Source organism: Tauraco erythrolophus, chromosome 9 (assembly GCF_009769465.1).
Source record: "Tauraco erythrolophus isolate bTauEry1 chromosome 9, bTauEry1.pri, whole genome shotgun sequence".
NCBI lineage: Eukaryota > Metazoa > Chordata > Aves > Musophagiformes > Musophagidae > Tauraco > Tauraco erythrolophus.
Window position 1 is genome coordinate 26,602,575 of NC_141473.1, and position 14,749 is coordinate 26,617,323.

The 14,749-nt window shown below is 37.9% G+C and overlaps 1 protein-coding gene across 1 annotated transcript in view; it reads right to left on the bottom strand.

The window, feature by feature from the left end:
* Positions 1-14,749, bottom strand: part of KCNMA1 (potassium calcium-activated channel subfamily M alpha 1) — a 518,368-nt gene that overhangs the window by 304,413 nt on the left and 199,206 nt on the right.

Below are 14,749 nucleotides of genomic sequence, written 5' to 3' on the forward strand. Positions count from 1 at the left end.
AATCTCTAACGTCTCCTGACAGACAGCAAAGTGTCACTTGACAAACACTGGCAAATAGACATGGTGATAGATACAAGATCAAATCTTCTAGTTAGAGCAGGCACAACCCACATGATTTAGCAGTAACGACAACACAATTTCTTTAGGGAAAATTTTACTGGGAGACCTGGTTTAATTGATTATGGAGCAGTAAGGAGGAATTCCAATTTCTTTTACATTGGATGCTGCAGAAGAACTTGATTAAATGCAAGCTGGTTTTCTGTTTTGGCACACACAGATCCAGTTGCTTTAAAAGAAACTTAATGTAAGTGACAGTATTGGCATAATCTCCTTGCAGCATGTCTGAACAAGCTCCCCGATATTTCCACCTGCAAACTGGAGGAAACAAAAACCTTACCATCATCTTTGTGTCAAAACATCTTCTAGCACTTTGCCAAATCAGGTGTTTCTTTGACTAGTCTGAAATTACTGGCAAAGACAACTATAATATTAGTATGGGGTTTTTTTTATTACTGTTAATTAACAGTAGACAGAAGTTTATTTCAGATATGCTCTAATATCAGCCTTTATAAAAATAAGATCCTAATTAATAACGATTGAGTAGGACATGTCAATTTTCAGGATATATCAATAATCTAGACCCTATCCAATATCATATCCAAGCCAATTTCATACAGCTATTGATTTAGATGACAGCAGCTCCATGGCAACATGGTAGACAGCACAAAAACTTCCCAAGAAACTAGGTAAACAGTCACACATCTAACATATATTAAGCTCCATCTGCCTTTTCTATACTTCCAGAAGTACCTGTCGTGGTTTTATAATAAAAGGAACTGAGGGTCGAGACAAGAACCGAGAGGGAGCACTCACCAACCATGGTCCCGGGCAAAACATAACTTGGCAAAACATGACTCAGGCTTTTTCTTAAAACAAAACAATTATTAACAGTTGCTTAAACAAAGACAAAAGGAAACAAAACCGGTTACTTAAGAGGATAAAGAGTAAACAAGGCCAGATCTTAAAACACCTTCCCACTCTTTTCTTTCCTTTTGTTCCTGGCTCTACCTCCCCCCCCAGGGGCGAAGGGGGACAGGGACTGGGGGAGTGCAGGTCAGCTCATCCATGTTGTTACTGCCGCTCCTTTCTGAAAGGAGGAGGAGTCCTTACACCATTTTTCCCTTGCTCCAGTGGATCCCCTACTCACAAGAAAAATCCACAAACTTCTCTCAGGCTGAGTCCTACCCACAGGATGCAATCCTTCCCCATCGGTTTACTCCAATGTGGGCTTCGCCACAGTCTCGGCCTCTTAGGGAGCTGTTGCCACTCGCTTCGGCATGGGTCGTCCCACAGACTCTAGATGCCTCACGACCTCGTTGTGCATCCCACGCCCCATTATTAACAGTACCTGGTCGCGCATCCCCTGCTCCACGACCTCTCCTAGGCTCAGGCATCTCTTTCCCCGACATGGGCTTCTCCATGGGCTGCGAGTGGGTCTCTGCTCCGCCGAGTCTATCTTGGTTGCAGGGAGGCCACCTGCCAGCTCACCACCGATTGCAAGGGAAACCTCAGCTCCAGCACACCTCCTTCCCACTCCATCTTGACTGACCTGGTGTCGGTGTGGCCGTTTCCCTTAGATCTTAGTCTTCTCTGGGTGAACTCGGCCCGGCGAGCACCCCGGGAGCGGGGCGCTTCCCGAGTTCCCCATGCGGCTCCGCCGGCTCGGCCCGGGCAGCCGCCCGGCCGGGGGCCAGGGAGCGGGGGAAGCGCCCTCCTCCCCTCTCCTCGCTCCTGGGCAGAAGACCTTTTCCCGTCCCTTTGTCTCAACTTAAATAGGGCAATTCGCAGAGGCGCCGATTTGGCTCAACCCCCCGGGGGGACGGGACTCAGATCTGGTGGCGCAGGGAGCAAATCCCCTCTCCTGCCACCAGAACACCCCCACACACACATCAAACTATCACAGTACCTCATCTGGTTTTCATAAAACTAGCTTTGATACCCCAAATACTACCTATTACACTTTAAAGAACAGATCTGATTTGTTCTGCCTTGAAAATAACATCTGTGCTGTGCTAATGGACATGTAACATAGATGTACAGGTCACATTCTACTGGTGTTACCCGAACTGAATAACGGCAATGCGTCTCAGTCTGTTGCTTTTAATTTACCCTGTGAACAAAGAGCATTATTCAAACAACTGCCGAAGACTGTCATCCTTCTTATTAAATACTACTTTATATACCAAATTCCTCATTGAAACAGAATTATTTGGAAGATACTGTGTAATACTTGAATGGGGATAGGTGTTTATGTGCGTTTTTTTTCCCAACACACATATGCATGAGTATTCTACACGTATGTTCACTGCAAAGTCATACAGTTTTGTCACCTAAAACATTAAAGAATAATAATATAACAGTATGTTATGGTTTGATGGGGGGGGAGGTTCTGGTGGCAGAGCTGCCCATCAGACCGGACTCCCTTCCCCTTTGCTGAAACTTTTGAGAAGCAAAATATGAGGATGGGGACTGAAATGTCTCTCTTGAAAAGCGTTTCTCCTGTATATCCAGAGAAGCGGACAATCACATATCCTCAGTTAGCTCCTCAGTTTCCACGTGGTTCAATCTATTTCAATTTATGGGCCTTAAAAGAACAATTGATAAAACAAACTTCCAAAATACTTACAAGTATTGCATTTTAAATATATTCTAAACAAAACTGTAAAATTTATTTGTGCATGTATTTCAAGAAAAATGTACTCTTGCAGATTGTTACAGATTGGTGAAACCAATTTGACTTTCTAAGTCTTGGCTTCTCACCCCTTTATTGCTTTATTTTTACAATTAGAAATGTGCTTCTTTAATTGAGATGAAGCTTGTATTTCTATTGCTTTTCAGAGGAGCAGAAGAATCCTTGTAGAAGAAGTGTAAAAAGTATGTCCCTATGGACAATATGACATTGATTCTGTGCTCACTTTAATCAGCATCTCTTTCCCTCTGTGTTTTCTTCAAAACCTCCTGTGGCTTTTTTCCATTCACCCTATGTTTTTCACTGATTTTTTTTTTTCATCTGCCTCCAACCCACTCCTTCAACTTCTGCCAAGAGAATTTTAAGCCATTAATTGCTGAGTCAGATTTCCATACTCACAAGATTTAACTGAATTCAACAACTCATTCATCTATATTACAGTAAAATAAACAAAGAAAAAAACATAGAACAACTACTTAAAAATAGCGGAGCACCTTAGCTTTCTAGAGTTTGACCATCTCACTTGGTACATAAACATACTGTAGGCATAAACATGCATTAATCAAGATTGGACTTACCATTTAATCATGACTTTTTTTTGTTGTAGTTTTTCAGACATTTACATTAAGAATATCAGAACACATACAAGAAGAATGACACAAGAGCGATTAGGCACTTATTGCATCGTGCTTATGTTCCAAACACTGAAATATTGTTTGAAATGCAAAATTTCACCAAAAGGCTGAATACCATCCTAACATGTCCACTGCCAGTCATTAAGAAAAAAAATTACCATAAGAGGTCAGTGCAACACTGAAGCAGTTTCCCCAGAGAGATTATGGATCTCTGTCCTTGGAGGCTTTCAAGACTCAGTTAAACAAAAGCACAGCTGACCTAATCACTTTGGTAGCTCACCACTGCAAGGATTCAATCATGCAAAAGCTTCACAAAGTTTTGGAAGTTATATGTAAAAATAATCTGTTGAGGAGTCTCTAACTGATGGGGTATGAACAGTTCACACAGTCAAGTTAACCTGGAGAGTAAACTAAAGTTTATTTTATTATGCAGTTGCACTCTGTGTCTCTTTTATATCAGAAATATGACATTGTTGTATTTTATCCAAATTGCAAAATAAAAAGACATGATAAACTAGATCGAATAGTCACTTAACTGCACAGTGGAATACTCTTATTTTAGATAAGATGATGGGGAAAAAAAGTTAAAAAAACACAAAAAGAAAAGAATTACTTATATGAAAGAGTAAACAAAAACAGCATATATTTTACAACATAAATTTGAAATTGAGACCAAGAGAACTATCAGTAAGATACATGTAGGAACTGAAATGATTGGAAAATTAAATAGAGCAAGTTCCATTCACTACCCTACAGATGAACTATAAAATGAAAAGAAAATATAATGACTGAATTTTTTTTTTTTTTTTGTAACTGAAGTATTTATTTTGCTCTTTCAAGGTAATGATAGTAATGTGGGTGGTTTGATATTTTCAAATTGTATGATACTTCTTCTCATAGTAATGTTGCCTTAAAATAAAGGGTTTTGGTAGTTACAAATGGTCACAAACATAAATCTATTTTAATTTTAAATAGTCTTTTCAGATGGAAGCCCTAAGGTCTTTGTTGCAGTTCTTATAAATAGACCTTGACCTAAATATCCTGAGATTAGGGAAGCCCTTAAAGAGCTACAGTTAAAAGCATTACCTGCAGAGGATTACAGTAGACAAGCAGTCACACTTCATAGCAAACTATGACCTTCATCTAACACAAATGTCACATTCATTTAGGAGAGGTATCTGTACGAGGAAAACAGCACCCCTCTCAACCAGTTTTCTCTAAACCATGGGGCTCAGCATATTTGATTTAATTCAGTGTCATACATAATAGGGACCTGTATTACCAAACATTGCAATGCTCCATTCCACTAAATGGAAAGCTAGACAAACACTCAGGACTGTATTCTCCCCTTAATGCACATGTAACTTCTGTCATCGCTAATGAAGCCTAATTACACTCATTAGTCCTATTCAACACTTCCTATTCAACTTATTGATTGCAACGGACTTGTGCTTTAGTGTGCAGCACCAACTAAAACCCACACAGACGAAAACAATCGCCTTATCTCCATATTATTAGATTTTTATTCATCTTCCAAACATCACTTTTTATTTAGAGGTTGGAGGATGGTGAATATAATCTGATCAAAAGAAATTAGAAAATAGATTTAAATTTAATAATATTTATTTAAATTTAATAATTTTGCCTCCTCTTCATTTCCTATCGTATCCCGGTAAATGGAGTCAGGAAAATACCACACGTATTTTTCCATGGATTAAATTCATCATTTTAGAGCATTAGTCTTCTGCTGGAAATGCATACAGAAGAGAAGCTGCATAATCACCTTGCTTCAAACCAAGTTAATTTATCGTGAAAAGGTGCAGAAACCAAAGAAAACCTTTGATGAAGAGTAAGTTAAATAGGGCACAGGGATAAATAAATAATAATGCCAAGAATTGGTAAAATACGGAGGAAAAGGAGAAAATACTTTATGATGAGAAATTGCTAAGCTTCAGTCAGGCTACAGGTTCTCTGATTGTATTACAGAAAGAAAAGCTACTACCACTTTGAAATCACTTAAAACGAAACAATTTTTTAAAATAAGGCTGTTGAGGACTTGGCAATTTAAATCCACCAGACTAAGTTAAATCTATTTTTTCACTTGTTGGTCATTCTACTTTACATAAATGAGACCATAGCATTGAAAATACTTGCAAATTTATCAACTATAAGTAGGGCCTGAGCATTCTGTGGCTTCCTAGCATCATCATTTGTTGCTGAACTGGGATCCAAAATCTGAACTTTGATTTGTTTGACTGTCACTGTCATTTACTCTGGAAAGGCAAAGTAGTACAGTGTTATCTACCTCACGCTGCAGACAACATCAAACAATAGTACAAGCTGTCAAAACTATCTCAGAGCTTGTAAATGCTTTTATTCCATAAATATAGGATTATGCATATGCTTTTTTAATCAGAAGTCAGTAATTCACATTATGCTGAAGCCAAATCCATCAACAGTTTGTTTTCTGCTTCTTCTCTCTATTTTGTCTAACTCTAACTTCCCAATAATTGCAAACCAGTTCACACTTCTGGCATCAGCCCTCAGAGGTCAGCAGGGGGTTATCAAGGAGACAAAGCAACAGTGATGAGAGCCAAAAGAATAATCTGAAATAATCTAAAAAAATAAAATTAGTCGTTTAGGAAATAATGTGGTCACTGAAGAGGAGACAAAGTGGAGTAACAGAATGTCCCTGTGAATTCCCTTCCTTCTCTTTTTGTTCTACGTAGAGATAAGGATACCACTGCAAGAACTGAGGAATGGCAGAACGATGATGAGAGCTGAGATTCTCTGAAACTGTTTTCCTGGGTACATTTTTATTATAACATGCACTACAGAGAAGGACACTGTAACACAATAAAATAAGCTAAAATAACTAGTCAGAAATTAGGGGTAACTGAGCCTTGTTAAATATCAGAGTTACTATTTGTATATTGTAAGATCATAGAAAATATTTGAGATTTCAACATTTTCATAAAGTTACAAAGAAAAATGTTTAATCATTCAACAGGTTTTTCTGACAAAAGTTCTGTCCATCTTCAAACTCTCTACACTTAAGAAACATTTTCTATGCTTGTTAAAGCTTTTACCACAGTGCCATGGTTATGGTAAATCATCTAACTAAATAGGAGTATACATGCCAAACCTCGAGCTGGCACAAGCAGAAGCACTTCCATTAACGCCAGTTAAACTGTGCCTACTTTCACTATAGTGCTTTGGGCCTTGAAAGTCCAAAGCTTTAGGGATCATATAATGAAAAGCTCCTACAACATTTTGGTAAATCACCAGCATATTCTAATATTTAAATAGCAAGCAGTGCTACAACTAACCATTTATCTTTTCCTCAAAACTCCAGGGACAGCACAGTCAAGATGTTCTAGGCAAGAATGTGCTCTCCATGTATTGCACATACACATCAGCATCGTCAGTATTTGTTCATTCCTTGCTTTGTCAGGTGGACTTGCTGCTGAGATTTCCACAATTGCCTGAATTTAGAATACTACTAGGAAACAAATATTTTTTTGTATTAATATATATTTTAGGTATAATGCATATATTTTGTAATAATATAGGGATGACATAAAACTAATATTTAACTTAGTTCTGTAACAGATTAAAGCTAAAATATCACATACAGATTTGCAGAATTTTTGAAAAAGCGCTTGGTGCGAGAGCTTTCTCAACCAGTTATCACAAATGGCAGATGATTCTCAGTCCTGCTCCAGGAATGCGAATTAAAGGAGTATTGCCTGAGCAGCTGAATATTACATACACCTTACATACATACATACTCCTTCATCTCTGCATTTTTTTGCAGACTCAGACAATTTGAGTTCGAAAATTCATATCATTAACTTCAGAATGACGGTTGTTTTGGAACACATTCATTAAGGAAAAAGCACCAATTATTATAATTGGCCTAAGGGAAAAGATAAATGTAAAGTAATGCCTGATTCTATAATCTGATTCCATCAAAATAACAAAATTAATTTGGAGTTTTGGTTTATTTGCCTTTTTTTGGTGTGTGTTTTGTTGTGGGGTGGTTTTGGTTGTTTTGGGTTTTTTTTCCAACAGGAGGAGTATCATTATTTTCTAGTAGAGCGAACTTTATTTGTTTTCTTGAAAAATCAGGCTCATTTTTACTGTGGCCTCCAGAAACTCTACTCATGCATTAGACTCCTAGGCTGTTGAAGACCATATCATTAACCTATTAGGTTAAGGACAGCAAAACTTTAGTTAAGGTTGTACTGCATTTTCTGTAATTCTTTTCATGCCAAATGCACATACTCCACTGTGGTCTTTGCTTGTACCTTATGGACCCAGACCCTGATCTTGACCCAGAGACCTGACTTTTAAAAGCTTCACCCCAGACCTGCTTCACAGCTTGTCGGGGAATCTATACTGTTTGCTAAACATGGTTACGGTTGCCAAACTTATTCTGTTGCTCTTGTTGAGGTACTGTAGGATGATGTTCCAGTTTGTGAAGGCATGGCCCTACCTGCCTGCCACCCTCAGCTCACTTTCCCTATGAAGCAGCTGGCCCTGTTGCTCCCTGACACAAGCTATTGAGGTAAAACAGACAAAATGGAAGGGAAAAGTTCTCCAATTAATGGGCATGTACAGGGGAAAAAAATAACTGATATATGCCTCTAATAATCCACAGCCCAACTCTGATTCTGACAACAAAGCATCTAATTTGACTTATAACACACTAGAAAGTCCTATCTATGATTTCCAACTTCATTGATCAGGTAAATTGTGGGTATGAAGGTATTTGTTCCTTCCTATAAGGCATATCACTGAAGGCTTTCTAGATTAACAATACTTTTCTTGATTAATAGATATGATTCTAACCTGCAAAAAGAGTTATGATGCATGGGCCTTCAAATTATTCATTTTTTAAGCAGATTTTTTTTGAAATAAACTTTGCATGTTCCCAGCCCCAAGAATAGGCTTGACAATGCAACTCAACCACAGAGCAGGAAAAACGTCAAAAAAAAACAAAAGAAACAGTCTACAGACTCTGCCTGAGATGCTGAGAAACTTGACTGATTTCAAGCTGTACTTCTAGGAACTTAACTCAGAAAGGCAACTGAAATCTGTGCGTACACAAAAATTTAGGAAACCTTTCTATTGGTAATGTCTTATGGGATGTTGTACATGTAAGCACTCTGTCATTTACACAGAGCATAGGGAAGGCTTTTGTTTGCCTCTCAATCTATTTTGCTCTCTTTTATACAAGTTAAGTACTTAAGTGACAAACAAAAACGCTTCAAAAATTTTAACAAAAAATAGCTGAATTTTACACAGTACAAAGCTATTATTAATTTTCTCCAGAACATATCCCCTAGAGGACAGATATCTTTTTCTTTGCTTCTTCTATATTTCCTCTTACCTTTGAGCTATTGAACATGTAATTTCAATTTTAAAAATGTCACGAACTAGCCTATGAGTTCATTACATGATCACGTGACACCGTCATCACTGCAAAATATACTCACTTTACAAATGTACCATATGGCAAACAAAATTGAGTATTTCGAGATTACCCTTCCCAAACATGCAAGGTTCACAAGTCAGGTATCAATTATTGAAGGATTTTGTAAAATTCAGTGTTCTTTTCAGTCATCATCAAGATGACTCTTTTTTAGTCATCTTCTGGTGTGAATTATCTAGAGATTATGTTTTTAGGCTTGGCCCTGAAATTCTTTAATATATCTTTAGTTACCTTTAATGTTTTAAGAAGAAAAAAATATTCTTAGGCACATGACAAAATTGTCATATTTGTAACAGTTGTGGATGGCCTTTCCACAAATACGTATATAAGTAAAGTCTTCTTCAGTAAAGCACTCTGAGATGAAAACAATCCATCATTCATACATCCTAAAAGATCAGGTGTTGAAAGGTGAATACAACTCTTTGTTCTCAAGGATGATTTAAGACTGGCTTGTAAGACTTTACAAGCTCTAAAATGTAGGGAGATTATTAGAGACCAATAAAGATAGATGAACTGACACATTCAATTTTTGGAGGCAACAAGAAGAACCAGAAACAGCAGAGCTATTTTAATATTAGTTAATAACAAGAATTGAATAGTCTTTAGTTTTGCACCAGCAGTCAGCAAAACCCTTACGACATCATTTTTCTAATTTATTCCACAGTAAACTATTTAAAAGATACGTGATATGTCCTATATTTTTAAAGGGTATATTTTATAATATTATTTTTATTTCAAGACAAAACTTACAAAGTCATTAGCCCCACTTCATTGTGTAATTTACCTTCTTTCACTGTATCTGTTTATAGACACATAGAGGTCAAAGACATGGTTTATAAAAGAAATCACATCAAAACAAAGTCTAACCAGCTAGCCAAAGTGTTGTGCTCCCAATACTGCAAATTACAAGACTGTAGAAAAATATTTCAAGGGAAACATACTTAACAGATAATTAGTTTTATGTGTAGAAAAACAAACCACAACAGAGTGTAGACAAAACCAGATTTTTTTTTCAGTAGATAATTCTAAATATTTAAAAACTATTCAGTTAATTCACAAGTATCCATAAAACTTTTTGAAATCTCGATATCTAGACTGAAAAAAAGGATTCTTGTGATGGTATCTATTCCCTCATCTAATCTTCTTAGCTGCAATCAGAGACAATAAGTTCTGCAGATAAAGGATCAATTTTTTATAGTATGTTTATATATCATCTTTTGCAAAACGCGCAAAGCATACACTATTACTGTATTTTACATAATAAAAAATAGCGACAGTTAAGAGACTTGACAGCAATGTGTGCATTTGCTCCCCATAACATTGCTGCCTTACAACATGCTTGGGCGTCTGGCAAGGTATTTTCCACTACACTGCATATTTGTGATGAAATACTATCTTATTTTTTTTTCCATTGCTAACGCTTCTTTCCCCAGTGAACCTAGGCTCATTACAATCCACTCAGCACTTCTTCTGTAACATTCATAGGTGATTTGTCAACACTATGACACGACCATATAAAAGAAACAGATGCAAGGTCCCAGACACCAGCCTGATTAATGAGGAGAATGAAGTGTAATGAGAATTTCTAGTGGCTAACGTAGGAGCAAGAAAGACTCAAAAATAAACAGAGACTCTTCTGGTACAGACTACTACATATCAGAACCATGCAAGATATGACGATACTTATCTAAATCTGTGAACCTATCTAAACCAACAACAGCGAAATATCATGTCAAAATGACAGGATTAAAAAAAAAACAAACACGAAACCAAGCAAAAACCACAAACCAAAACTTAAACATATACTTTGAAGTGTGCTAAAACAGTGTCAAATGTTTCCAACTGTCCACCCAGAGTTTACACAGATGCTTGGGTTTTTTATTGGCAAAATTTGGCCTTTCCTTCTCAGTAGAATGAAGTTAGGACCAGAAAAGTCATTAAGCAGTGGACATAGTTGAATGAGGGAAGCTAATTGGAGATTTTCTACTGTGAGGAAACTTAGGATACATGTGGTCTAATTTTAAGAGGTGACGAACCACGATGCATGCTCAACATGATGGTATGAAACAAAACACTCAGAAGTGGAAACAAATTCATTGCTTCTGTCTTTGGTTTCTTTGTTTCCCTTCTGTCAGAATAGCAGCTATTACCTTGCATATCCAGAAAACAAGAACAAGAAAATTCTTAACCTATATTCCTGCATCTAGTGGGGGGAACTAAGCACTGAAAATTGAGGACTATTTTGGGAAATGTGCACGCTGCATATGTAGTCACAGAAGGCTGAAAGCAAAAGTATAGAAGAAATTAGAGTTAAAAGGCAAGTCGTTCAATAGTAAAAGTGTACTTTAATCCTCAGTAGAGGCCACTGATAATCACATGGGAGTTAACCTATACTGAGTGAGCTACTGGACTGTCAAGAGATTCTGACCTTCAAATTGCTTCTTCATAAAAGGTTATATTGTTCCTGAAAAATGCAGTGCCTTGCTAGCTCACTATTTCGAAGAAAAAAGGTAATGATCTGCAACACACATTAATTTTAGTAAAGTATCTTTTTTTCTTTTATCACTTGACTTACTGGCTAAGTTAAATGTTCAAGTTACTGGCCTAGTTCAATGTTCTGAACTGGGACAAAAAAAGCATTATAAAATCATATATAGATCAAAGATAAACATTTCTATCTGTTACTAAGATGGTATATCCCCACTGATTATGGCCAAAAGGTAAGCATTTGATGCCATTCTCTCTTTGAACTAAAATTTTCAGAACTTTGACCTTAGGAATATCTTTAATAGTTAATAATATATTTATGTTTTTCAAATACTTTCAGTTATTTAAGGCTCATATTTTTAAGATGTCTCAGGTGACATATCAGAACACGTAAACCAGTCTTTTGCTCTTAAAAGACCACTGGAGTGAGAAACTTATTCTAGCTTTCTACCTGTTTTTCTTATCCTCTCCCCAGTGTTATGGTATTAGGAGCAGTTTACCTGTCCACTGAAGGTTTCTATTAGATTTAAATGAGCTACACATTGCCTTACCTATTTCCTTCAAAATTCCATCCAAGAATATTACACATCCATTAGGACTACAGCCTTATTCATTGTTTTGGAAATTCTGGATAATGAGCATAACCCAAGCTTACGTTCCCTTCCAATCTGACTTTTAGTCCTGTTACCATTGGAATAAGACATTACGTTGACCATTGTATGGCCAATCTATATGCCTCCAAAACTTTTTCTTCTGTTTCTAAGTTCAACCAAATTTGACAAAGCAATTAAGATCTCAAAGTTATGACTATCTTGTATGCTTGATAATCAGCACCTGGAGAGAGTGTAGCAATCCTATTCATGCTCTTTCTGAGGAAATAGCAGAGAGCTGACCCTTTACCTGCTTTTATCCATAGGGCAATAGGCAGTGGCAAACTGAGCCATTAAGACACACCTAATTCCAGACCACTACAGTATGTCATCTATGATCATTCTGATAGGCCACACAACTGAACGACACAAATTTAAGAAGGATTTTAGGATGTGGGGGAAAGAGGGATGCGATGAGATAGCACTGAGACTATTATACGGAATAGGAAATATATGGAAGAGAGAGCTGCTGGGAAAGTTTCACTGACATGGCAAAAAATAAGTTGAGTGTAAGTTTTGGGTCGAAAGGGGAGCAGGGAGGTCTTGAGGATACTGAGTGAGAAGGGTATTACAGATGCACCACAGGAATTTGTTTCACTAGATCCATTAGTTGCACAATGAATAATAATGAAATATTACTTTGTACGAATAACAGCAAACCTTACATATGCACACACACTGTACATTAGCCATAACAACTGAGGTCTCACAGGCATTGGTTAATTAGATGGATGAGAGGAGCTGAGGGGTCTTTCTAGAGTGAAGTTCGTGCTAAATTTTTATAGGGGAAACCAAAGAAGACGACGACTTTAGCATTCTCAAACTGTGACTACACAGAGATACACAAAAGGTATTTCAGACTACATCTCCTTCAGGATTGAGAAAGCAAATAGAAAATTAGATGGGGTCATTGTGTCAGTGGCAGAGAAAACAAACAGCTGATCTTGAGAGGCACTGGTAATCTGGAAATTATGCCTGTGCTTTAAACTGGAATGGAAGTCTCCACACCAAGTCAACTGTAATTTTTTAAGCTTAATATTATTGAATAGTATAAACATGGACATTTTGGCTTATCATCTTACTTAAAAAACAAATGGGGATAGCTGCAGAAATCTGTCTTGATATTGTGCCTAACATCACATTTCACAGAGATTCCTCAAGGCAAAAAAGAACAGGTTGCCCTACTATGACTCAGACATCTTTTGAATCATACCTGCTACTATAAATTGGTTTGGAGAATAACAGTTGGGTGAGTTTTTTGGTGCTTTTGGAATTAACAGTCATTGCTGGTTTCAAATTCCAGCTCTCTGTCTCAAAAACTAAATCAAAGTATGTTAAACAGTTACACTGTTCCATACAGATGGATATATGTGCTCTCTATGCATACATAGATATATTTTCAATGTACAATGAGATAAACTCCTGGAAGGAAGAGGGGCCCAAGCAAGCTGGTTAATATTCAAGGATCAGCTCCTCCAAGCTCACGAGCAGTGCATCTCAACAAAGAGGAAGTCAGGCAAAAACATCAGGAGGCCTGCATGGGTGAACAAGTCCCTCCTGGACAAACTCTTAACACAGAGGGTGAAAGCAAGGACAAGTAGCCTGGGAGGAATACAGAGTAATTGATCAAGGAACCAGGGATCAAGTTAGGAAAGCTAAAGAACTGACAGAATTTAATCTGGCCAGGGACATCAAGAGCAACAACAAAAACTTCTACAGGTACATCAGTAATAAAAGGAGAACTAAGGAAAACATGGACCCTCTCCAGAAGGAAATGGAAGACCTGGCTACTCAAGATATGTAGAAGGCTGAGGTAGCCAACAACTTCTATGCCTCAGTCTTCACTGGCGAGTGCTCTAGCCACACTGCCCAAGTCGCAGAAGGCAAAGGCAGGGACTGAGAGAATGAAGAACCACCCACTGTAGGAGAAGATCAGGTTCAAGACCATCTAAGGAACCTGAAGGTGCACAAGTTCATGGGACCTGATGAGATGCCTCCACAGGTCTCGAGGGAACTGTCAGAAAAAGTTGCTAAGCCACTATCTATCATATTTGAGAAGTCATGGCAGTCTGGTGAAGTTCCCACCAACTAGATAAGGGGAAATATAGCCCCCATCTTTAAAAAGGGAAAACAGGAAGAGCCAGGGAACTACAGGCCAGTCAGTCTCACCTCTGTGCCTAGCAAAATCATGGAGCAGACGCTCCTGGAAACTATGCTAAAGCACATGGGAAAAAAAGGAGGTGATTGGTGACAGCCAACATGGCTTCACTAGGAGCAATCATGGCTGACAAATTTGGTGGCCTTCTACAACAGAGTCACAGTGTTGGTGGATAAGAGAAGAGCAACTGACATCATCTACCTGGACTTGTGCAAAAGCATTTGACACTGTCACACATGACATCCTAATCTCAAAATCAGAGAGACATGGATCTGATGGATGGACCACATGCTGGAGAAGGAATTGGCTGGATGGTCGCACTCAAAAGAGTTGTGGTCAACGGCTCCATGTTTAAGCACAGACTAGTGATGAATGGCTTTCATCAAGGGTCAGTATTGGGGCTGGCCCCTGTTTTAACATCTTCGTTGGCAACACAGACAGTAGGATTGAGCAAATCCTCAGCAAGTTTGCTGATGATATCCAGCTGTGATGTGGTTGACACACTAGAGGGAAGGGATGCCTGAAGAAGACAAGACTCCAGGAAGAACTTCTAGCAGCCTTCCAGTACCTAAA